The 26,392-nt window shown below is 45.5% G+C and overlaps 1 protein-coding gene and 1 long non-coding RNA gene across 8 annotated transcripts in view; one reads left to right on the top strand and one right to left on the bottom strand.

Moving 5' to 3' along the window:
- Tnrc6a (trinucleotide repeat containing adaptor 6A) overlaps nucleotides 1-26,392 on the bottom strand; it is a 154,308-nt gene that overhangs the window by 94,528 nt on the left and 33,388 nt on the right. The window lies entirely within an intron of this gene.
- Nucleotides 1-26,392, top strand: part of LOC120099930 (uncharacterized) — a 35,828-nt gene extending 9,436 nt beyond the window's left edge. For both annotated transcript variants that reach the window (XR_010060839.1, XR_005499451.2), the window contains exon 3: nucleotides 1-26,392. This exon is cut by the window's left edge. This is a non-coding gene — a long non-coding RNA (uncharacterized LOC120099930).

The following is a 26,392-nucleotide window of genomic DNA, read 5'->3' as shown; positions in this document are numbered from 1 at the left end:
GAGAGAAAGATGATACCAGGGCACAAAGCTTCCAGGACAGAAGGAAGGGATCTTTCTTTTTAGTCCCAAGTGGGAACAGGTTGACTCCTTGAAAGAAGTGAAGAGAAGCCAGAGGAGCTGAGGAAACAAAGGGAACAAGGGAGATTAATTTCTAACTGAGGGCTGGAGAGATGGCTCAGTGGTTAAGAACACTGACTGCTCTTCCCGAGGTTCTGAGTTCAATTCCCAGCAACCACAAGGTGGCTCACAACCATTTGTAACGGTTCTGATGCCCTCTTCTGGTGTGTCTGAAGAGAGCAACAGTGTACTCACAAACATAAAATAAATATATAAATAAATAAACCTTTAAAAATTTTTTTTCTTTTCTTTTTTTTTTTTTGGAGATGGGGACTGAACCCAGGGTCTTGTGCTTGCTAGGCAAGCGCTCTCCCACTGAGCTAAATCCCCAACCCCCTTTAAAAATTTTTAATTGAAGAAGTGGGGTTTGTTCCCATATCAGACTCAGACTGAGCACTGAAGAATCCTGCGCTCTGCCAGGATGCCTGCCATGGACCAGGGCAAGGCCTTTCAGGCTGAATGCCGAAAGGTGCCCACCGGGGGTGTCTGCCTTTTTAAATTTATTATTTTTAGGTTGATATATAAAGCAGTGGGTCTCCTTGTGGCATCTCCATCCATACACGTAGTTCTTTGTCCTCATCTGTTCCCCACCCCCACCTCCCTCTCCTGTGCTCCGTCACTGCCAGCCACCACTGTCTTTCTTCTCTGGAGAACTGTCTCAGTTAAACCCTATTGCATGCTTTCCTAGTACTCGCATGTTTTAGTTTGCTTCCTATTGCTATGGTGGAACACTCCTACCAAAAGGCACCTGGAGAGGAAAAGGGTTTACTTGCTTTACACATCCCGATCACAGTCCAGCGCAGGAACCTGGAGGCAGGAGCTGAAGCAGAGGCCATGGAGGGATGCTGCTTCCTGGCTTGTCCCCCAGGGTTTGCTGAGCCTGCTTTCTTATGCAACTCAGGACCACCTGCCCAGGGCTGGCAGGTGCTGCCTGGGGTGAGCTGGGGTCATCCCCCCATCCATCATTAATCAAGAAAATGTACCACAGGTTTGCCTACAGCCCACTCTGATGGGAGCATGTTCTCAATAAAAGGTCGCTCTCCCTAGATGCCTCTAGGTTGTGTCAAGCTGACACAACCAAACCAGCACGGTGTATCCCACTACTCTCTCCAGGACCAACTTCCCTAAAGATGTCTTCCTGCAAAGCCAAACAGACATATATGATTTCAAATCCAAGACCCACACACTAGAGATGTGGTTCTTCTTTCACTGTCGAGTTTATTTCACCTAATGAGCTCCAGTCCCACTCATTGTCCCGCAAATGCATGTTTTTCTCTCTTCTTTATGGCTGAATAAAGCTCCACTGTGCAAATACACCGCATTTTCTTTATCCACGTATCTGATGACAGACACCTAAGCTGGTTCCATTTCCTGGTGGTTGTGGATAATGGCCCAAGAGGTTTCAGCAGAGAGGTGGAGAACAAGTGACTCTCACACTGAACTTTACCTGAGCTGCTACCTCACTTGGCATAAAGGCTGCAGGTGGGTGGGGCCAGGAAATTCCACCACTTGATAGTGTTTGAGCTGGACACACAGACTCCTTGACCTCTGCTGTGCAGCAGTTTCCTCTATGATTAAAACCTTCCATCTAAGGGGGAAGCTCTCGGGATGTTGTTAGAAGGCGGCGAAACAACAGGATGCTGTAAGGAGGTGGTTCTCAAAACCTTCCTGACACTACGGCCCTTTAATACAGTTCTGCATGTTGTGGTGGATCCCCAACCGTGAAATTATTTTCATTGCTATCTCATAACTGTAATCACGTATGGAAGCAAGACATAACTTTGCTACTGTTACAGATCATAATGTAAATATCTGATAGGCAGGCTATCTGAAATGCGACCTGTGAAACCCCTGTGAAAGGGATATTTGACCTCCAAAGGAGTCAAGACCCACAGGTTGAGAACTACTGCTCTACGAGGCTATGGAGCTCTCCATCCTGCAAGGAAGCTCTGAAGATCGGGAGTAAACGACTCAAAATAGCTTCAGGAAGTCCCTGAGACTGACCAGATTCCCTAATGCCTTCCCCTCTCGGGCCCCTAGCTTATATAAATTCTTATGTAAGAACTGTAGAGAGATACTCAAGGGCAACCAAACTTCCAGAAGAGGCTCATATATTTAAATACTTGATCATCAGGGAGTGGCACTACTTGAAAGGGATTAGGAGGTGTGGCCTTGTTGGAGGAAGTGTGTCACTGGGGTAGACTTTGGGGTTTCAAAATCCTCAGCCAGTCCCAGCAGTTCTCTCTTCCTCCTGCTTGTGGATCCAGATGTAGAACTCCCAGCTACATCTTAAGCACTATGACAGCCTGTGTGTCATCATGCTCCCTGACACAAAGGACTAAACTCTCTGAAACTGTGAGCAAGCCCCAGTTAAATGCTTTCTTTTATAAGGGTTGCCTTGGTCATGGTGTCTCTTCACAGCAATAGACAGTAACCGTGACATTCTCCAAGCTCTAAGATGCCTCTGCTACGTACATGGCCTTCCGTACCATAGTCTGCACCTCAGTCTGTTAGAGAGGCTCCTGCTCCTCTCGGCTTCTCCAGCTCCACCTGGCTATAAGAGCCCACTGTTCTTAGCCTCGGATCCTCTTGAGTTTCTTTCACTTTATCCTCTCTGTGGAAAATTTCCTTCCATGTAGTGCTCCTTATGTGACCAAATTAAAGCCTGCCTCCTCTGTCCTGCCGGAGTCTCACTGAAACACTTCCCACCGAAATTCATTAGCCAAGCCCATCTGGGAGACTCCATGGGTTCTGCCCAGCTCCCTCAAACTAGAGCACCCCAGTTCCTTTCCACAGCATCTATAGGTGAATGTGTCATCAAAACATGTCACTGTCCTATTCCCTAGAGATGGACAGAGGTCCTTTCACATGTTGATGGGTAAAGCACAGTAGAGCACAGGTTAAACACACAGGGATTTGGCAATGTATTTCAAAAGCTGGGTCCCTTTGACCCAGTAACTTAATCTTTAGGGATTCATCTCAAGGATAATAACCCTATTGGTGGGTGCTGGGATGACAGTATGTATCTAACAGTGGTTGGCTAGTTAAAGTAATTCAACCATGGACCTGGAGAGATGAATCAGTGTGTAAGGGCACTTGTTGTTTTTGAAGAGTACCCAAGATCAGTTCCCAGTTCAGAACCCAAGGTGCACAACCATCTGTTACTCCAGGACCAGGGAATTCAACACCCTCTTTTGACCAAGTATTCATATAGTACATATGTATACATACAAGCAAAAGAGTTATACACCCATAAAATAAAGTGAATAAATCTAACCAAAATTTAATTGAATCATTTTAAGGGCTGAGTGGGACGGGGTTGGCATTCAAAAGAGTCCTAACCCCGACTAGACAAACGCTCTACTGGTAAGCAACATCTCAGTGTGTGTGTGTGTGTGTGTGTGTGTGTGTGTGTGTGTGTGTGTGTGTCTGTGTGTATGCCTATTTATGTCTATGTACATGTCATGGCAGGGGTGTAGAGGTTGGAGGACTTTTAGAAGTCTGTTCTCTCCTTCTACCTTGTGGGTCCTAAGGACAGAACTTAAATCCTTAGGGTTGGTGACATGCACCTTTATCCACTGAGCCATCTCTCTTGTCCCACGACTTGAGTGTTGCAAGCTTTCTAAGCTCCAAAGATAGAGCCGTACTTCCATCTAACAGCTGGATTACTGAAAACAGCTGGACTACTGATAGCCAAAAAGGTAACAGTGTGCAAGCCTAAAATCCCACACTTCCGGGGCTGGGCGGGAGAATCCTAAGTTTGAGGTCATCCTTGGCTACAAGGACTTCCAGGCTAGTCTGGACTTCTTAGTGAGATTCTGTTCTGAGACAAGGAAGTTGGGGGTGGGAGGACACATTAAATATTTACGTATTTGTACCAATAGAAGATGTCCTATCTCATTAATAGAAGAAAGTTGCAGATTCCAGAACAGGAAGTTTAAAAATCCATTTATCTTCCCAGGCTCTGGGGATCAAAACCTAGCTTCAGTAAGCTACACAAGGGCAATGGCACAGCATGAGCTTAGGGTGTACGATGTGTGCAGAGCTCTGGATCTGATCCCTAGCACACAAACCAAAACAAACTCCATTGTCCTGAAGACCCTTTCATAGAAGTGGTGACTCCTAAGTGTCTTCCAGTATTTCGTTGTGTGCATCTGCCACAGTTTGCCAGGGAGTATCAGAAAGCTCAGCTTTTACAGCAGTAAACTGTATATTATGTCATACTACACACAATTGCTATACAGTGATCCATTGCTATATAACAAATTATCCAGAATTCAATAGCTTAAGACATAAAATGTGTGTCATTCCACCTTCTCCCCAGGTTGCAGCCAGGTGTGGCTCAGGCCTGTGGTCTCACATCCTAGCTTGGATCAGGGAGATTTTCCTCCAGCCTAACTCCCAATCTTTGGCAGACCTCCTTTCAGGTTGCCAGTTGCAGGTTCTTCCTCTGTTCCTTGACACATGGGTCTCTCCATAGGTTACAGAGGAACAAGAGGGGTTGCCTCAAAGAGAGCCAGGATGAAAGCAGAGTGTTATCACCAAATGGGGACACGGAATCTCATCATTTGGGCCAATTCTGTTAATGAGAGGAGGTGGCTCACTCTCTCCTACATTCAAGGGGCAGAGACTTTATAAAGAGCATGAATAACAAAGTAATTACTACATGAGACATGCCCAGGGCGATGGTGTACCCTTGGAGCACACCTTTAATTCCAGCATTCAAGAGTCTGAAGCAGGTGGATCTCTGAGTTGGAGGCCACTCCAGTATACAAAGTGACTTCCAGGCCAGTCAGGCTATTTAGAGAGACCCTGTTTCAGGAAAAAGAAAATAGTCAAGGACCAAAGTTAAGCACGAAGTGCAGAAAGTGGGTCTGAATAGTGAGTGTGAAGGGGACAGTGGAAGAGGTGCCGTCAGTCCAACCCAGGAGCTGATAGATGAGGTACTTATTAATTCAACAAATATGTGTGGAGTACCTGCTGGCCACCCTGGCATCACGTTTATACATTAGCAATAAAACTGTAAACAGAACAGAAAAGTCTCAGCCGTATAGCAGAGAGGAGCCGAGGCCACGAAAGAGCTAAAAGCACAAAAGCAAAGCAGAGGCCTCATAGTTCACAGGTGATTTACAGGAAGACTCCTCAGAGTCTGTGACTGACTGGACTTTAGTGAGTTAGGGTAAAGGAACACTTGAAGGTCAAACTCCCAAGCTCAAGGTTGGGCAGCTGGTGGATTCTGGTGTTTTTCTTGTCAGGAAGGAAGTTGGAAGGAGAATGGACCTAGTGAAAGCTAATAAGCCTATGTTGAATTTAAGGACTCTACATGGGCTCAGGCCCACCATCCTAGCTACTTAGGAGGCAGTGGGAAAAGAATCAGAAGTGTAAAGACCTCCCTGACCTGCAGAGAGAGTTTAAGACCAGCCTGGACAGCTTAGTGAGAACCTAACTTTAAAAAGAACCAACCAACCAAACAAACAAAAAACAAGAAACAAACAAACCCCACAAACAAGAAGAAAAAAAACCCCTAAGAAACAACAAAGCAAGACCTAGGGCTGGGCATAGTATCATATACCTTTAATCCTAGCACTCAGAAGGCAGAGACAGGCAGATCTCTGTTGAGTTCAAGTCCAGCCAGGTCTACATAGTGAGTTCTAAGCCATCCAGGCTATGTAGTAAGACCTTGTCTCAATAAGCAAACAAACAAAACATGAATAAACCGTTTGTTTAAAGGTCTGGAATTGTGGCTCACTGGTACAGTGCTTGCATGTATGTGCAAGGTACTGGGTTCCATTCTCAGGAAGGAAATAACAATTTAAAGAATCAATGGAGTACCAGGTGATAGTCAGGAGCTGAGTGGACAGTAATGGAGGACCTTGGAACTGATGTCACCTCACAGTAAGAAGTCAGTGAAATTTTTAAAGCTATCCCGGTGAATGCAGAAAAGAGAAGAAGGCTTGCAGAACTCAGAAGCTAGGAATCTATAAGAGTTGGGAAGGAGGAAAGAGACCAAGGAGGATGCAGAGTCTGGAAGGGTGTCATGGATTCTGTGAAGAGACCTGGCAGAGAGAATAATGACTGAGTAAATTAACAAAAACCCTCAGGAGCCGGGGTGTGTCTCCACCCGTACAGAAAGGAAGTCACTGCCTGCTGAGAGGAGCTGTAGAGAGGGGAGTGAGAAGATGAAAGTAGAACCATCCGAAGCCGAGGATAGAGAGAGCGAGTGTGGAGCACTGTGGAGTGTTTACATCCTGTGGACACATGCCCAGGATGGGAGGCATTATCTAAATGAAATGTGCTTCCGGGAAGCGGCTACGTCTGAAAGGCTGGCAGCCTTTCCTCTTTGATTTGCTCCTAATGCGTTGTTCCATTAGGCCAGGTGATCCGGCGAGAAACGCTGAGGGTGGCCTGTCCTCCTGGGCTCTGGGACCGGAAGGAGCAGAATGTCCAGTGGACGGTGAAACAGTGGAGCACAAACAACAGATAGTAGGAGTTCCCAGAGCTAATGGTCAGAAGCCCATAGGACCCTCCTCCTCTCCCTCCTCCTCCCCCTCTCCCTCCTCCTCCCCCTCTCCCTCCTCCTCTCCCTCCTCCTCACCCTCCTCTGCGTGTGTGAAAAGCAGAGGCTGAATCCACCTTGTTTCCTTGGTGATTTTAAACTTTTAGTTAAAACATAATTATAGCACGGACCCCTTCTCTGTCCTCCCTCCGATCTCTCCCTTCCCGCCTTGCTTTCCCAAGCTCATGTCCTCTTTTTATTATTGCTACACATGCACGAATACATGAATGCAACCTGTTGAATCTGTTAAATGTTGCTTCTGTGTATATGGTTTCAGGGCTGACCACATGATATTGTATAACCAATTAGGGGATGTGTCCCTGAGGAGGACGAATTCCCCTCTCAGCCATTAGCTCCTGGGCCTCGCGGGGCTTCCTCTTCCACTTTAGCTCGTCTATTATTGTTTTCAATGCTCCGGCCTTGCTTAGGCAGCCACAATGATGTGGTGTCACGAGTGAGCGTAGCTTCCCCATCATTTCTAATAGACACAATCCCACGACAGACTTCACGGTCTTTGACTCTTACTATCTTTCTGTCTCCTCTTCTGAGAGGTTCCCTGGGCCTTAGGTGAAGAGAGTGTACTGTAGATGTGTCCTTTGGGGTTGCCACCGCTCACTCAATTGCTCTCTGCATCTTGAACATCTGTGGCTTTCTGTGATGATCTCTGCTGAAAAGTGAAGTTTCTTGGATGCAGAACCATCTCTCTGTACACTTCTGTCCATTCTAGTATATATATTGTGCGTGTGTCTGAGTGTGTCCGTGTATGTCCATGTGTGTCTGCCTGCAGACTTGCTGTTTCTTCGCTCCCTTTTTCCTCTTGGAGACTCAGAAAACTGCATGGAGTCAGTAGTGTCGGGGAGGATACTGGGTCGTGTTAGCTTCCCTTCCATTACCGTTCTTGTGACTCTGTATGAGGAAACTGTTTTTCACATGCTTGTACAGACTTAAGTCTTATGCACATGCAGGGTGGGGTGGGTATTTTAAGAGAATAAATAACGCTTGCAAGAGTTGGTTTATGAAGTCTCACCATCCGTAGCAATCAACACTCTGAGGACTTTATCTGCGTTTCTGTGTGATTCTGTTGCAGTAGTTGGGGGAGGGTTTCACTTCCACCTGAAATCCATGCTCTGTCACTCTCCAAGCCCCCCTTTTAAATATTTATTTATTCTATGTATATGAACATGCTTTTGCTGACACACAAGGAGAGGGTCTTAGATCCAATCACTGATGACTGTGAGCCTCCGTTGCTGGGAATTGAACTCGGGTCCTCTAGAAGAGCAGCTAATGCTCCTAACTACTCAGCCATCTTTCCAGCCCTCCAAGACCCTTTCTAAGGAGCTCTGAGGTTACTATTATCATTTAATACTACATTTATGGATTTGTTCATTTATTTTATTCTTCAGTGCCAAGCAATTAGACCCAGGGCCTTAGGCTCTTTAAGCATGTGCTCCGTAGCCAGGCAACACTGTGCTCAGCCCCACGAATGGCGGTTTGAATCCTAAGTTGGAAATAAAAAGTAGACATTTACAGACATCAGACTTGAAGTGGTCTTCTATGGGTATTTATAAAAGCCCTGATATCAGGGCTTCGGGAGCTTAACACGAATTTGCTGCCTGCTCCTCCCCCACCTCCCCTTTGGCTACTGCTACCACCAGAGGCTCCTCTCAGCACAGAACAGGCACCCCTGGGTGAGTGCAGACCTCTCTCTGGGAAGAGCTTTGAAGCCAGATGACTGAGGTGTGAGTTCATTCTGAAACACCAGCTGCGCGACCTTGAGCGTGGCATGCCACTAAACCTGTTTTTTTCTAGCTTCTCTTCCTCACTCTCTTTTTAAGAGCATGCAGAGAGCTGAGAGAAAAATGCTGCAACAGCCTATACGATGATAGAGTATTGATTACCTGCTGATGAACTCACCATTCAGGGGTATCCAGCCTTTTCATATTTATTTGTATTATTTGTGTGCGTGCGTGTGTAAATGTGTGTGTGACAGTGCCGTAGAGTTAGTTTTCTCTTTTTTTGTTTGAGGAACAGACAGAAGTCAGCAGGCTGAGCAACACTGAGCCGTCTGACTGGCTCCACATCCAAACTTTTGATATTGAAATATACTATTATCTGTGATGTGTTTATAAAAAGATAAAGAGAGGATATGCCCCGGGTTTCAGCACCAATGTTGTGTTACAGAAAGATAAGGAGAGGCGGGATTATGTTCTATGGAGGTCTGGGCGAAGGGGGTGCCTCAGTAGGTCCATGCTGGGGCATCCCTTCCCCCGAGGGACCAGCCACTCGACGATATAGTATAGAGTTTGTTCAGGGCATGGGGAGGGCAGTTAAGAGGGTAGTAGGGCAGAGAAAGAGAGGAGCAGAGGAGTAGAGTAGAAGGCGGTCATGAGCACATGGAGAGAAGGGGAGGGGAATGGGGAGAGAAGGGACAAAGGAGCAAGAGAGAACAAGAGGAAGCAGAAGCAAAAGCAAGAGGGTGAGGAGGGGGCAAGCAGCCCCTTTCATAGTGTCAGGCGTACCTGGTTGTTGCCAGGTAACTGTGGGGGTGGAGCTTAGAATGCTAACAATCCGGGACACAGGCTAGTTATTCTGGGATTCATGGTCCCACCTCCACCAGCCCTCCACCACGATCCATCATTTCAACCTTCCTAGATTCATCCATTGTCAATATTTTGCTCTACTGGCTATACAAGACATATGTGCCTGTATTTGTCTGCAATAAACCATCATATATGCAAGTAATTTAAAGCCTCAGTGTATCTTTCCTAGATATTCTGACCTGTATCACCTAGGAATAATATTCTCCTACATAAGTGCAATGCCAGAATCACACTCAAAGAGAGGTCCGGATGACTTCCTGATGCTATCTCACTATGGAGCTCTTCCTCTAACTTCACCAAGTATCCCTCGTTTCTTTTATGGCTGTTTCAGTCCTTCTACTAAGGCGCCAGTCTGGTAACGTAAACCAAGTTTATATCGCTTAACATTTTTTTCTTCCTGCATTTTGTGTGCCCATTAGTAAATAACACTAGATTTGGAAGACTCTAGGGGAATCTTCTTGTAGAGCGTGTAGTTTCGAGGGCTTATCTGATTCCTTGCTAGGGAGGGAGAGCTAACTTTTTCCGGCCTTGTTTCCTTTCTGGAAAATGAACAGAGTAGCTCCGTGAAGTTTCTACATGCGCAGTCAGTGTGAGGACTCCACACCATAACGCTTGGAAAGTGCTCGGTACAGTTCCCGGAACACAGCTTCCGTAAACGTCGCTGTTGTCACCATAACAACCAGCTCTCTTTGGCTGTGATTGCCACCGCCATCTTTATTTAGTCCCTTAAACTCCAAGGCATAGTGACGCGCGGACTTTTTGATTACTTCCTCGACCTTCTCGGATATCTTACACGCGATCTTGCCCCTTCCCCCGCGAACTTAATTAGCGACTCTCAGCCAGATGAATAACTCTCTTAACCCCTCCAAGAACTAAGAGTTTAGCCTTCCTCGTCCTCCTAAGGATAGCTTCCTTTTCCAGAACCATAAGGTTATAACTTCCAAACGGCTCAGACAACATCGAAGCATCAGCTGATGCCATGCCCACCCAGGGAGGAAGAGGATGCTTCGTCATTGCTGGTGCTGCGGTGACCTTGGTGCTGGGGCTGTCTGCACACAGCTGCTGCAGTGCTGTTGAAGGGATGCTGGGGAAAGGAGATTGGCTGGCGAGGAAAGTGAGGAATGTACTGCCAGAACTCTGGGCTCCCAGCCAGATGCTAATTATGATGGCCTGGGGGTGCCATGGGCCCCTGTCAGCCCATGGAAGGAAGTGTGGGGGCTGGTGGGAGTGGGAGAGGTGAGGGAAACAGGAAAGGTGACAGGGTCTGACAGGTTGGAGAAATACACTTATTCCCCCAGGGTCCACCCTCCCTGCAGACCCAAGCTGTCTGGGAGAAATTGTGGCCGTCACCATGGCAACAGCAGCAGCTGATGTGTGATGCGCAGTGTCTTTATTAGAGAACCCTGCTCAACCTTGGGCCAGCACTTTTCCATCTGAATCTTGTTTCTTCAGTGTACAGGACTTCAGATGGCACTGGTGGGGCTGGGGGCTGGTGTTTGGAGATGAAGCGGAGACGGGGTTGTTCTCTGCTGTTTTATTAAATTTCTGGGGAATGCAGATAGATGGGAATGCAGATAAGATGGCAGAGAAGCAGATTTGTACATGGCTGAAACATCATTTAAATATTCAAGCTGCCTCAGAATCCCCTTCGGGTACACACAGACTGCTGAAGCAGCACTCCTGTCTCCACACTCAGGAGACCCCTGTGGGAGGGGTAGTCTGGGATACTGTGGACCTGGCAGTTGAGGTGAACGCTAAGTATCCTAGCTCTGAAGGCTTCCACCTGGGCAATGCTGGCTTTCCCGTTGCTCCCTCATTAAACCTCAACGTACTCATCTGTAAAATGTGGACACTAGAGAACGTTAGCTGCCTCAGGTGAGAGTTGAATGCGCTCAGGGATGAGGGTGCTGTGAAACCTTATACTGGTCCTCCATTAGGGGCTCAGTCCTCTTGCCTCAGCTCTTCCCGTTAGCTGCTCCTGTAGCTGGGGCTGCTACTGTGATCCCACAACTACAACTAGCACTCCAGTGCCGCCTCCTTTGCTGCCACTGCGGAGAATGACACTCTCTGGCAGAGCATGACTATGAGTCACTGGTAACTAGTCCTTCCCCACAGAGGACAGCAGAGTGTCTGAACCTAACAGCACTTCATCGAGAAGCTGGGGTACCAGACGGGAGAAATGGATATGAAACTCACACGGATGATGTCTCCTGTGGCCGACTTCAAACTGCTGGGGAATCTAATGGGAAGGAGGTTAACTATTTACTGGTTATTTACTCAGAGACAGGTTCTTTCTATGCAGTCCAGGCTAGCCTTAAACTCATGGTCCTCCTGCTTCAACCTCCCAAGGGCTGGTTTACAGGCAGGAGGCACCAAGCCCAGCCGTCTACTATTATTTCTGAGACAGGGTCTTAGGCAGGCCACGCTGGCCTTGAACTCAATATGTAGCCAAGCATGGACTTTGGATCCTCCTGTCTCCACTTCCTAAGTGCTGGGATTACAGACACAGGCCACCTCACCTGATGAATTTGGTGCTGGGGACTGGACCCAGGGCTTTGTGCATCCTACTCAAGCACTGTACAACTGGGTTTTCTGCTCTGAATGTTTTTTCCAGAATGGTTCTGAAGAAAACATTTAGTACCATGAAAAATGGAAAGCTAGTAGCAGGGCCCTGAGAGAAAACACGGAAACAAAAACAACGAAAAACTTCGGGATCATTGATGTCTGGCTGATACTCTCCTCATAGAGAAATTTTGGAGACTGCTATAAATGGAAGCTGGCAAGTAGTAGAGAAGGTGTGAAAAACAAACTGTAAACTTCTCCACTAATCAGGACTAAAATGTGTGGAGAGGGATTACAGCTTACCAAGGCACTTAGTGCTTGCTGTCTAGTCTCCAGGGGTGTCTCTACCCAAAGTTGCCACTGGCCTGAAGAGCAAAGAATGACCTCTCCTTGGGGGGAAGGGAGTGAGAAGTGGGACCCAGAGCCCACTGCACCTTAGTGCATCCGACTGTAGTCATGGAGACGGATGAGGGGGTGTTCCAAGGGAAAGGCACAGAGGCAGTGAAGACTTCATAAGGCTCCCCTCAGGCCATTCCACCCACTGTGGAGTCAGAGAACCCGGGGAGGAAGATGAGTCACAGAGGCCTTATTAACTGAACAGAGCAAATGCAATTTCCTTCCCCAAGTCAATCTCGGAAGCACACAGATTGATGCTGAGTATGAGGACAAAGACTAAAAGAACAGGTGCAGGGAAAAAAATCCTCCTTTACCACCCAGAACTTGTTGATGCAGATAAGGAGAGTGCAGTACTCAAGATGGTGGTGGTGGTATTGATAAAGAGTCTGTTTCTAAGAGTAAAATGCTCATTTAAAAGCAAAAGAAGAAATACATGAACAAGTAGATGGAGCACTCTGATGGTTTGAATAAAAAAATGGCTCCCATAGGCTCCTGGGGAATGTTGCTATTGGGAGGCCCAGCCTTGTTGGAGGAAGTGTATCACTAAGGGGTGGGCTTTGAGGTCTTAGAAGCTCAAGCCCGGCCAATGTGTCACTGTCTCTTCCTGCTGCCTGATGATCCAGAGGTAGAACTCTCAGCTGCTTTTCCAGCATCATTCCTGCCTTCAGGCCACCATGTTTCCCACCATGACAATAATGGACTAAACCCCCGAGTTCAGTGGACTAAACTGTAAGCCAGCCCCAATTAAATGTTTTCCTTTATAAGAGTTGTCTTGGTCATGGTGCCTCTTCACAGCAGTAAAACCATAACTAAGACAAACCCATCGAAGCACAGCCTTCATGTTAGAAGCAGAACCATTGAATCGTCACAGTTCCTTGTCTCTTGTCTATAGACAAAGCCATTGAGGACTGCAGAGGTCCCAGGAGCTTGCTCCTATGTGGGTGGCAGAGTGACCGGAGTTCTCCATCCCATCTTTCTGGTTACATGGCTGTCATTCTGCAAAGTGACAGCAGCTCCTCTCACTGAAAGGGGAATCTGTTTTCTCTCTTACTAGCCTTGTTGTGTACATGGACTGGGAATAAAGAGGGGAGATGGTGGGCTGGTTGCAAGCCTGGGCTGCAAGAGACCACACACACTTTCATCTACTCTTTGGGAATCTGACCACTGCCCAGGCTAGCTTTTTAGGAGGAAATGCCTGTTAGAGCGAACTCTGAGTCCAGCTAAGGCCAGGGCACCAACAGAGTCCAAATCAGCAGAGTTGCTGTCTCCAGCCTACAGTTGACCATACATACATGAAGAAGTTCAGCCCAGCCCAGAGAAACCGCCTTGCTGGCCTACAGACTCACAAGTGATTAGAAGTAGTGCAGTTTTAAGCCATTAAGTTTTGGACTGGCTTTGGTTTAGTAAAAATGAATCGAGAGATCAAGGTATGTCAGTGAGTCGATGCTAGGGTTGGGGCTCATTTCAGATGTACCCTCTCCCTCCATACTGTTCTTTTAACACTGCATTTCTCAGAAACACCAAGATTCCGATTTTGGGGGGATTTTCTGTGTCTTCAGAGCAACCACAGTCACAGCTTCCCACCCAAAGTGAATTGAATGTAATAATATTTTAAAACATATGCTGGGGGGGCGGTGCTAGGGAGATGGCAGAGTGCGTATGTTAAAAATAAGCACGGTGTTGAATGTTTACAGTCCCAGCACTGACACGTGTGGTGGAGACAGGTAGATTCCTGGAGCTCATTGGTCAGCCTGCTTAGCCTAATCAGCAAGCCCCAGGTCCCCGATGAGAGACACTGCAGCCTCAGAAGATGAAGTGGATACAGCCCGAGGAGCCGTACCTGAAGGTTACTTCTGGTGTTTCTATACATGCATACATGGCGCATACATCCAGATAGATGAATAGGCAGGCTCTGAGGTCTTATAAATAGGCTCACGTTCCTCCCAGTGTGGAACTCAGTCCCCTTCTGCTGCCTGCAGACGAAAATGTAGAACCCTAGGCTCCTCCAGAACCAAATGTGTCTACACTCTGCCATGCTTCCCACCATGATGAGAACGGAGTATACCTCTGAAACTGTAAGCCATCTCCAAGGAAATGTTTTCCTTGGTGACTCTTCACAACAATTTAACCCTAAGACATGTACATATACACATGTGCACATAGATATTCATACAGAGACACATATATTATGCTGGCTTCTCATCCCCATTAGAGTGCCCTCTCCACTTCCAAGTCTTGTCCAGTAACAGTACAATCTAAGCATAGCACGAGTCCATCTGGTATGTGCCTTCGTCCCTTGGCTTCTTGGGACTTCTGTTTACCACCCTTACCCTAGCCAATCACTTTTTCTCTGATGCAAGACTCTGCCTGCTCATAGGTCTCCATAAGACCCTGGCGAATAAATCCTTTTCGGGAATTCTCACAGCCTATTCTTATGGGAGGGTTGTTGGTCAGGCACTATGCCCACATGTCTTCTGACAACAGCTCCCTGCTTCCATTTACGTCTCCTTTAAGAAAGAGGGAACTCGGCCAGCCTGAAATGGCTAAATCCCTCAACAGCTAAAGGAAGCACTTCTCCTTGGTCTGTGTCTAGGAGGTAACCCCCTTAGCCCTTGGACGACCTTGTCTGATAAACATCTTAGTCAGCTGAGGGGGAGGGAAGGCTGTGTCTAGTAGTTCATGTTCTCTGGTTTATGAGGGGACCCTTGGGCCATACTATATCAGGTTTGCCCCTGATCCAGAGGCTAGAGACTGGATAGCCGATCCTGAGTAGAGCCATAGGTGCTGAGGCTTGGCTTAGGTGTCCTGGCCACGTTAGGTTTTCAGGGCCACTCGTCATCGACACTGGGGAATGAAGTGCAGTTGCCTATGCCTGGTGCATCTCTGTCCCATGCTCACTTTAACAATGCATCCTTCATTGTCATAAGCTGTCACTCTGATGGCAGTGGCTTTTCTGAACCCCGAGAGTTCTCATAGCTAACCATCAAGCTTGATGGAGCCTCTCTCTCCCTCCCATGTCTTCTCGCTTTCTCCAATGTACTGAATAAAACTGTTCTTCTACTTGTCTCTGGCCAAATGGTTCTGGCCATACTGGGGTCATTTGCCCACTCACACTCTCGTTCACGTGGATCATTGGCAAATTTCTTTCATGCGAATTCAGTGCTGTTTGAGACACAACACAGTGCTCGTGATGATGATTTGCTCCAGCAGAGTTTGCATTTTTGCAGAACTCTGCTATGGGAACATGCTTGTGTGAGGGCCACATACCTATGTTCCGCTTTATGCAAATAAGGGGAAGGGTTTTTTTTTTTTAACTTGAGTATTTATTTACATTTCGAGTGTTATTTCCTTTCCGGGTTTACCGGCCAACATCCCCCTAATCCCTCCGCCTCCTCTTCTTTATGGGCATTCCCCTCCCCATCCTCTCCCCATTGCCGCCCTCCCCCCAACAATCACGTTCACTGGGGGTTCAGTCTTAGCAGGACCCAGGGAAGGGGAGGGTTTCTTAACCAATGCTCATACTACTGGCAGGCACTGTATAACTTTCTCCAGCAGTTCTCATTTCTTGGCTACTCAGATCACTTGCCCTTGTCCTATAAACCAAGCACTGACCATAATTCCTGCAGAGAGTCATTAGGTTCTTATGCTATCATTATCTTAAGAAAAATTTCTACACATGAATTTCTCCATTAAAGAGAAATTTAGTTCCCAGATATTGAGGAAGCTGAGGCGGTGGTAGAGACATGAAGGGACCTAGCCAGAGGAGGCAGGTCACTGGAGGGCAGGGCCCCTGGATTCTAGTCCTGTTCAGGCTCCAGGATGGCTGCCTCCTTACTGCTGACTGAATGATAGCAGCCTTCTCATCTATGAGCTACTGTAGCCATTGAGCCTTTGCTTCCATGATGAACTGTTTCCCCTCAAACTGTGAGCCCAAATGACTCCCCCTCCCTTCAGGAGTTTCAGGTACGTTGTCACGGTGATAGGGAAAAAAACTAATACAGAAGGCAAAGGGTGACCACTCTGGAAATACTAACAGCATCCTGAAACTTGGAGAGAAGCAAGTGAGGAGAGGAACCAGAGGGTGGGGAGACCCTTGCTCATATCTAGGCCCAAGAGAGAGCCAAAAGGCACCTAGGTCTGGCATGGTTTAGTTGAGAGGGTGCTTACTATTACCATTCTCTTCCACAAAAGAGAGCAGACAGAAGAGAACCCACGGGAAATTAACCAGATATGGCATGTCTGTCAAGCAGAGACACCAGACTAGCTACTTCCTCCCCATACCTAATAAGCAGATGGAGGGAGGAGTCACCCAATACATAAGGGAAGGGAACACCCAGGGCCAAGCCTACCAGGAGTATGGGTTAACTCAACTGCAGAAGCAGAGCCCAGGGCCTCTCCAACTCTTCCTCCTTGCTGCTTTTCCACCTGTCTCTGAGGTAAAGATAAATGAAATACAGCACACCAGCAAGCACAGACATTTTTCTTCTACTTCTGTCAATAAATATGTTCAGAAATTGATGATTCTGGAAACCAATTTAAATTTTCTAAGGATAAAAGCCATCTTAAGGTGAACATTAAAATTACATACATAAATAAACAGTACAGAAGAGCAAACAGTGCCTGTGTCAGATTATAGGACTTGTTAAAGAGTACATGATGACCAAATTGTGACAAATCATATTTGAAATCTTCATCAGTGAACTTGGAATTTAAAACCCCAAAAGAATCAATTTAAAGAGAAAAAAATTAGATTGGCTCAAAAAAGTAAAAACCTGAGCTGTGGGGCTAGAAGGGTAGGGCAGGAGTAAAGAACTTTCTAAGTTTCGCAGAGGACCTGAGCTCAGTTTCCAGTAAGAACCAGGGGCCTCGCATCTGCCTGTAGCTCCAGCTTTAAGAGATCTGTTTATCTCCTACATCACTTGCACATATGTGCGTGCATACTCACGCGTGCGTGTGTGCGTGTGCACACACACACACAAATAAAAATTTTAAATAAACAACTATCATCAATAACAACAAAATCCAGTGGTCAGGACTAGAGGGATGGCTCAGTGATTAAGAGTGTTTTCTGTTTTTGCAGAGGACCTGAGTTTGATGCTCAGCACCCCCATGATAACTGACAATCATCTATAACTCCAGTTCCAGGCAACCTGACATCCTTTGGCCTCCATGGGTACCAGGCACACGCACACGCATGGCGCACAGACTACATGTGGCCAAAACACCCATACACACACACACACACACACACACACACACACACACACACACACACACACACCCCTGAAATAAACAAATAAAAATGCAATAATTATTAAAGAAAAATGTCAGCTCTTGCTTGGAAACAAAAGAACATGCCAAAGTTTTCTGGTGAGACTGGGATTAAATATCTGAAGAAGGATTTAGCAAAACAAAGGTAACTGGGAGCTGCTAGGTTCCTGATCTCTGTCAGACAAACTTGGATCCAAGACTAATGAAGGCGACCAAGGCAAAGAGGACCAAACTCCAGTGAAGCTGAAAGCCAGAAGACACCGTCCAACAGATGCTAAAGACCAACTGTCAGCCTGGAGTCAGTAAGGAACTTAGAAAGAAAGGTTTGGAGGACCCAAAGTCTGCCTGCCTGTCTGTCTGCCTGCCTGCCTGCCTGCCTGCCTGTCTGTCTGTCTGTCCGTCTTAATTACTTTGTGGCAGGGTCTTGTACAGTCCAGGCTATCTTCAAATGGGTTATATAGTCAAAGGTGATCTTGAATAGCCAAGGATGACTTTTACTTTTTTTCCAAGACAGGGTTGGCTGGCCTTGAACTCACAGAGATCCTCCTGCCTCTGCTTCCCACATGTTGGGATCACCACCATCACCACAAACACTGTTGCCTGGCTGATCTTGATCCCCCTCCAACCCCTCGCCTCCACCTGTCAAGCACTGAGATGACAGGTGTGTACACCACAGTCAGCTTATGTGGTACTGAGGCTGGGTCCAGGGCTTCCAGCTGCACACGGGTTGGCCAAGTCCTCAATGGACTGAGATGCGTTCCCATTGTGGGTTGTATCCATTCTGAATGGAGATATTTTTAAAGGTCAACTTTGCAGTTTTATGCCAAGTGCTATAACATCAAATGGTGAACTCATCTTTTATAGTCCTGAAGAATTCTTTATAGCAATGAAGGATATTAACAGTCTGCAAAGAAACTCTTAACAAGATCCCCGAAGCAGAAATGGTAATTCACTTTCTAGGTGTGATTCAAGAAAGGAAGAAGTAAAGAAATTAAAGAGAAGAGGACCTGGAGACTCAGGGGTCAGGGGTCAAGAACACTTACTGTTCTTATGGAAGGCCCATGTTTGAGTCCACTTAAATACATATGTCCACATTAGTAGAAATAAAAACAAATCTGAAAAAAGCTAAATCTTGAGTTGAATAAACAGAAAAAAGAGGCAGCTCAAAAACATATCACTAGGAATACAAAATAGGAAGACAATGTTTTATGAAACTTTCCACAATTAATTAATATATATTTCTAGAAAAAAACACAAATATTACCAGAATAAACACATTTTGATTTTTATTTGATTTTTTTTTTTAAAAAATGTGTGCTTGAGTGTTTTGCCTGCACACATGCATGCATTTCCCTTAAAGTCCAGAAAGGGGCATTAAGTTCCTTGGAACTGGAGTTGCAGACGGTTGTGAGCCACCATGTGAGTACAGGGTCCTCTGCAAGTGCTATTAACCACTGGGCCATTTTCTATTTGAAGAATAAGTGAGTAGCATTTATTGAGAAGCAAGGAAATAACTTGCTGTAGGCATGAGGGGGCTCAAAAAGGAGTTGTCCTTAAATTTTACTTCCACACTACAACTATTACTACTGATATATTTTTATAAATATTACATTGATGATGATGATGATGATGATGATAAGGCCTTGCATGTGCTAGATAAGTGCTCTGCCTAAAATCCACCAGCCCTACATGATTTCTTGATTTTTTTGAGTTCTTCCAAAAAGCCTGAAACAAGTCATTGAATATTCTTATCAACTACATCAGAGCACAGAGAAGCAAAAGACATTCATTTTCTGAGAAAGCCATGTAAAAACTAAAATAAATAATAAATAAACAAAACTCCACAACACTATAAAAAATCCATGCTCTGTGATCACTAGAAATGACACGGAATAAACATGGCACTATCAAGGGGATCTAGCATGGTCTAGGAATGTAGGTAATACTCCAAATTAGGAAGTATGTTAATAAACATCTTCAACTGTATATTTTGTCTTTTTATGTATGTAGTATGCATGTGTGCTCAAATGTATATGGGTGGGTGCATGGGCATATGTGTGCATATGTGTGCCGGCCCAAGGTTGACCCTTGGTATCTTTCTCAGTCGACATCCATGTTGTATGTTGAAGCAGAGTCTCTCACTGAACCCAGAACTCACCCTTCAGTTACTCTGGCTAGTTGGCTTGCCTCAGAGTTCCCCTTTGAAGGGATTGCAGGTAGATTCTGAGGATCCAAACTCTTGTCCCATGCTTACTTAGCGAGTACTACGCTGACTGAGCCATCTCCATTGAGCTCCCTATTTTGGCTTGAAAGAAAGAAAATCTTAAAAATTTAATTAGTCGAGAAATGACAAAACATTCCCTCACTATCCACCTATGTTTCTGCCTAAACCCCTTTTTTACTTCAACACGTTATCATTTTATTGATTCTATTTCCCTTGATAAAGTCTTTCTGGAGTTTTACTCTATTGACTTTATCAAAGGCTCAGATTAAATGGTTGAATTTAATGTTTTTTGCCCTCTGAATCACTTAATTTGGTGATGTCCGTTTTTATCATGAGCTTTTCTGTTTCCCTGACACTTACAGCCCCTTGGCTCTTTCTCATACATTTTTCCTTTTCTCTTGTGCTTTTGTGTGGGGTACCCATGCATGCTTACCTGCGGGCTAGAATATGTGCGGGTGTGATGGGTTACGTTACATACACGTGGAGGCCATGAGTTGGTACTGAGGTCCTTTTCTTCAAACTCCCCACCTTTATTTGAGATAGAATCTCTCACTTGACCCCAGAGCTTTCTGGCCGAGAAGTCCGTCTCCTGATGATAGGCAGAAAGTCATGCTCACTCTGCATTTAGGTGTTTGTGTTAGTACTGGGGACTCTAATTTCAATGCTCGTGCGTGTGTGGTAAGAACTCTACCCACAGAAACGCCCTTACCCCACTGTCAGAACGATCTTCATTCTCTCATGATAAAAATATGTAATTATGATTTTACCCCTGGTTACAGAGCTCTCTACATCTTTTCAGTTTTGAAAGGTCCATGCTTTATTTTTCATTTTCTATAGAAACTGCAGATCTTGTTTCCTCAAGGAATGGACCATTCTCCTCTCTACCCCGCCCCCATAATTCTCAGTGTCCTAAGGATTTTCCTGTGGACTCAGATTGACCTTGAACCTAAGATCCTCATGCTTCGTCCTCTGAGAGCTGCAATTAGAGGCTGGCATCACTGTGCCTGGCCTTGGATGATTTTTCCCCCCAAGACTTGTAAGTATTTTGATTTATTGTTTTAAAGATTTGTTTATTTTATCTATATGGGTACACTGTAGCTGTCAGATACACCAGAAGAGGACATCGGGTCCCAGATGGTTGTGGGCCACCATGTGGTTGTTGGGATTTGAACTCAGGACCTTTGGAAGAGCAATCAGTGCTCTTAACCACTGAGCCATCTCTCCAGTCTGTATTTTGGTTTCTTTAAAATAAATAAATAAATAAAAACTTACAGGTCAGTGAGATGGCTTGGAGGTTAAGGTGCCCGCACACAGGCCTGAAGACCTAAATTTCATCTCTAATCCCACAAGGTGGCAGGAGAGAACTGACTCCAGAGAGCTGTCTTTTGACCTCCACAGTGCCCCTCTGTGGCACATGGTACTATGCATACACACACACATGAGCACACGCAAATGCGCACGTGTACACAGATCAAAACTTAACTTGATATAATTTGTTGTTTGCCGCTATCAAGCACCTCACTCTATAACTTCTTCTGCCTCGGGGGCCACTTGGCTTTTTTGTCCTCACACATTTCCATGTTTATGTGTATTCTGTATGTTTGAGGAGCATGTGCACTCTTGATGTGCACTCTTTGTGTGTTCTTATCACTTGGGACTTGTTAATTCCATTATTTAAATCTTGACATTGTATTTTGTCCTCTCTAGCTAAGAATAGCTGATCTCTTGCTTGGTTTTAGATTTTTCAACATTGTTAACATTTCTGTGGGACATTACTTTGTTCTTTTCCTCAGCTTTACTTGAAGTTTGAAAGGCAATGAACTCGGTGGCCTCTAACAGAGCACTCTCAGGTACAGGCTGTGGGACCCAGGGATTTTTAGAATATAAAACATGGGCTTTTATCTAAAGAGGTTTAGGTTGTGAAACACTTGCTTTTAGTTCTTATTGTTGTATATATGGTATATGTGTCTATAGGTGTGTGTGCCACGGCATGTAGGTGGAGTTCAGAAGACTGCAGGAGTTGGCTCTCTCCTACCATGTGAATTCTAGGGTTGAAACTGATCGTCTGCCTTTGAAATAAGTGACTTCATCTGCTGCGCTCCCTCACTTGTCCTAACTAGAGTTCTAAAACTTTCTAACTACTCTGAAAACACGTTAGATGCTACTTAACAGAAAATTAAACTATGCCTGCACCTTTACACATTCCTGTCTTTTCTTTCTTTTTGTCTAAGTCTAAGAATGGCAAGAACTCTTAGCTTCAGACAGAGGATGGTTTCAGTGGTGCCAAAGTCAAAAATAATAAACGCTTGGTGCACTGGTCAAGTTTGTCAGGGGACTCACTTGTTCACTTGCTTTAAGGTGCAAGGGATCAAACCGCCTGTGATGTCAGACAAGCATTTTGCTGTGGAGGGGCATGCCAGTCCTGCCAGAAGGTTGTCATGGAAAATGGTGCTTGCCTCTTTGATGTCTCAAGCTGCAGTTGGCATTGGAGTGGCTCCCTCTGGCTAATCTAGTATAATGGACTCAGTCAGTGTATGACTGTGTACATGCTCCTGGATCCAAGAACTGATTCAAAGCAAGGAAAAGTGTAAGACACATGTCTTCAAGTTTCTGTGTATGCATGCCCATGTTTATGGTTCCCCATGTAGGTGTTCATGTACCTGCATGTGGAGACCAGTAGAGGAAACTTGGTCTCTCTCTCTCTCTCTCTCTCTCTCTCTCTCTCTCTCTTTCTTTCTATTTTATTTAGGTTTTTATATGATGTATGAGTGTCTGCATGCGGGCCAATGTAGTATATGTCTGATACCCATGGAAGACATGGCCAGAGGGTTTCTGATTACCTGATACTGGAGTTACAGATGGCTGCGAGTCACCATGTGGATGCAGGGAACAGAATACAGGTCCTCTGCAAGAGCCACCAGTGCTCTTAACAGATGAGCCATCGCTCTAGCTCATGTGCAGGTTTTCTGAATGTGAGATCTGGGGATCAAACTCAGGTCGTGGAACTGTTTCATTGACTAAGCCATCTCCCTACCCTTCATGCTCTACCTTTAATTACAATCAAATGAAGCAAATTTAAAAAAGCACCTTTTGAATCATCTTTGCCAAACATCCCATTTGATTGGTCTGGTCTCTGTTGTGTATCAGGTGTCTTATCACGTTCCAGAGTGAGGAGAACATTTTACAGTCTTTTAAAAGCTCAGTGTCCGGTATGTAAAGGGAAGCAACTCACAGGACTGCTCCTGCAGCACACACGGGTGTTGGTTATGGTAAAGAAGTTTAAAAACAGAATTGCACTCTCCTGGGACAACATCTATTCTCAAGATGTTTTTATTTATTTATTCCCGTATTCCTGTGTGTCTGCGTGTAGGCTTATATACCATGGTGCATGTGTGGAGGTCAGAGAACAGCTCATGGGAATTAGTTCTCTCCTTCCCTCTTGTGGGTTCCAGGGACTGAACTCAGGTTGTCAGGCTTGGCAGCAAGCACCTTTACTCACGGTGCCATTTTGTCAGCCCAATATCTATTTCTTCTTTCTCCCCTCAATCCCTCAATGCTATGCTTTTTCACTAGTAGACATCTGTGAATGTTACTGTACTGGCCGTGTGTGTGTGTGTGTGTGTGTGTGTGTGTGTGTGTGTGTGTGTGTGTGTGTGTTCTCCACAGTGAAACAATACTCTGTGCAGAATGCTCTGTATACGCACCCTCTTCCCCCAGAGCTAAGGTTACTGCTCTGTTTCTCTTACTTTGGATTCTGGTTATTTTAAGCATCCTTTGTCTCTTCTCTGTGCACCTCTGGTTCGCTGTGCACTAGGCAGGTTGGGAAACACAACACAGATAGCTTTGAGAGGATCTAGTCTGCCAGGCTATGTCTGTGCTGTTCCACAGGGTGGCCTCGCATTTCGTCCTTCCCGAGGTCAACATTGCCTCTGCCTGTCATTTGCAGCATGAACATACTGTCCTTGTGCTGACAATGTTCTATTTTTAATAACCTGTCTGTTTGTGCCTTATTCTCAGACACACACCTTGGGCTTAGTGCCCACAAGGCTAGCTGAAGAAGATGTGTTTTCAACTCAAAAACACTTTCGAGAAGCTCTGAGTTCAGGGTGCTTTTCAATGGGGTCCATGATGATTTTCTGGCCTCTTCTAATTTAATTATTGTTCTCGACTAATTTATTTATTCAGTGTCAGGAGGGGTTAGGGTAATTCTGGGTTTGAACTAAAGAATGAAACTCATCCGTGCGTGTCCTATAGGCTTTATTAGCCGTTTTCCCTCCTCTATACCCACCCTAGAGAAAGGCTATGCTGTTTGGGTATTATGACTCAATTACCACTTATCCACACATACACTTAAGTAATGAGACAAGAGAAGGCTGAAGGAGGAAAAGGAATAGAGGGCCTGAGCCTGTAAGAAGCCTGTAGGAACAACCACTGTGCAGGCTGGGAAATATTGAGCAGGAGGACTGGATGCCAATGGTCCTGTGGCTGGGAGCTTCTGAAACAACAGTAGCTTGGGATATGTTCCCTGGCCTGTAGCCAGGCAAGCACTGGAAGCAAAAAGTTTCATAAATTAGTTTTGATCACTGCCTGGCATTTCCTATTTTCAGTTTATAGAGATGCCACCATGTAATTTGTATATCTTCTCCTTGAAGAATTACTTTTGACATTTGCATTAAATATTGTGCCATGTGATAACTTATTTAGCCACCGTATAATGCGTGCTGCAATTAATTCTATTTAATTGGGTTCTTTGTTCAACTCTCTGCTTCTGTCATGACTCCCCCTTCCTTAAGTTCTTTCTTCTTCTAAGTTAATTTTAATTATGTGAGTAATACTTGAAGGCTTAACTTTATATCAAACCCAGGTTGATCTGGGTTGTCTATCTCCCTCCACAGAAGTACAGAGGTAGCCACTCCTTTGAGTGCATCTGTGCACCTGGGCGTTTATGCATGTGTGTGTGCACGTGTGCATGCATGCATGCGTGTGTGTGTGTGTGTGTGTGTGTGTGTGTGCGTGTGTGCATGTATGCGTCAAGTGTTTGGGTCACTGTACACACCATGCATCAGTCAAGCACAGAGGCCAGAGGTTGACTCCCCTAGTTTGTTTTTCATTGCTGGGATAAAGATCATGACCAAAAGCAACTTGAAAAGGAAAGGGTTTATTCAGCTTGTATATCCCCCTGGCAGTACCTCATTTGAGGGAAACCAAACTCAGGCAGTAACCTAGAGGCAGAACCTCAAGCAGAGACTGTGAAAGAACCCTTCACACTGGCTTGGTTCTCATAGCTTGCTCAGCCTGCTCCCTTATATCACTCAGGGCTACCCCAGGGGCCTTCTCGCATCGATCATTAATCAAGAAGATGCTCTACTGAGTTACCTATGGGCCAGTCTGGTAGAAATGTTCTCCCTCTTCTCAGATAACTCTAGCTGTGTCAAGTAGTCAAAAACTAGCTGACTAACTAATTAACTAAGGAGAATATTGACGTCAGATGTCTTCCTTGCTCAACTGTACACCACTTAATTTTTTTAGACAGGATCCTTCACTGAACCCAGAGCTCATCAATTCTGTGTGGCAGCCTGGCCAGCAAATCCTGCCTGCTAACACTACAGTCATTCACAGCCACACCCTGCTTTTTAAGTGGGTGCTGAAGACTGAACTTCTGATCTCACATGCATAGCATCCAGGTGCCCTGGCTGCTTCCTGTTTATCTATGTGTTTACTACCTATTAATGATTTGTCCCTCGCTTTTTTTTTTTAGATTAATTTGCTTATTTCATGTATGTGAATACACTGTTGCTGACTTCAGACACACCAGAAGAGGGCATTGGATCTCATTACAGATGGTTGTGAGCCACCATGTGGTTGCTGGGAATTGAACTCAGGACCTCTGGAAGAACAGTCAGTGCTCTTAACCGCCGAGCCATTTCTCCAGCCCTATCATTTGCTTTTTAGAAGGCTTATTGTTATTTTATATGTGTTTTGTTTACAATGTATGTCTGTGCACATTCTGTATGCAGTGCCCAAGAAGGCCAGAAGAGGGGGTCAGTTCCCCTTGAACCAGAGTTATGGCTGTAAACCATCTTGTGAGTGCTGGGAATGGAACCCAGGTATTCTGGAAGAGTAGCTGGTGCTCTAAACCACCAAGCCCCCTGGCGTTCATCTTAAAAGTATAATATTAAAAAAGTTGTTACATGGTACGACTTGATTTCCCTCCACCCTCCTAGTAATAGATCTTCGATCTAGCTGTGTGTCTATTTTTAAATCTGGCTTAAAGTTCCTCAGAATAGATAACACAGCAGACTTTATTGTTGTTCGATTGCTCGGACATGGTCAGGTGAGGTGAGAGCTATATGAATTGCTCTGGTCAGTGGCTGCTGTCAAGGACATTGCAGAATATCCTTCCCACCAACCTCTCTGAGCACCTACTCAGACAGCAGCCCTTTAGGGAAGGACACTGAGCAGAGGATCTGTCTCTGCACTGTTGTCTCAGGGGACCAGAGCTGGCCAGAGGGCAGCTCCACATTGCCCCTCAGCACTTCAAATGTGGCTGCTGTGAGTATGAAACTGTAATTTTAGCTTCCTTTCATTTTTTTTTAAATCTCAAGTGCTGGAAATGAGGAGAAGGGACCCTTAGATTTTGCTTGTGGGGATGAAAATCAGTCCAGC

Source organism: Rattus norvegicus, chromosome 1 (genome assembly GCF_036323735.1).
Source record: "Rattus norvegicus strain BN/NHsdMcwi chromosome 1, GRCr8, whole genome shotgun sequence".
NCBI classification, from domain to species: domain Eukaryota; kingdom Metazoa; phylum Chordata; class Mammalia; order Rodentia; family Muridae; genus Rattus; species Rattus norvegicus.
The sequence above is the reverse complement of the archived record's forward strand: the minus strand, read 5'-3'. Positions and strand labels throughout refer to the sequence as shown.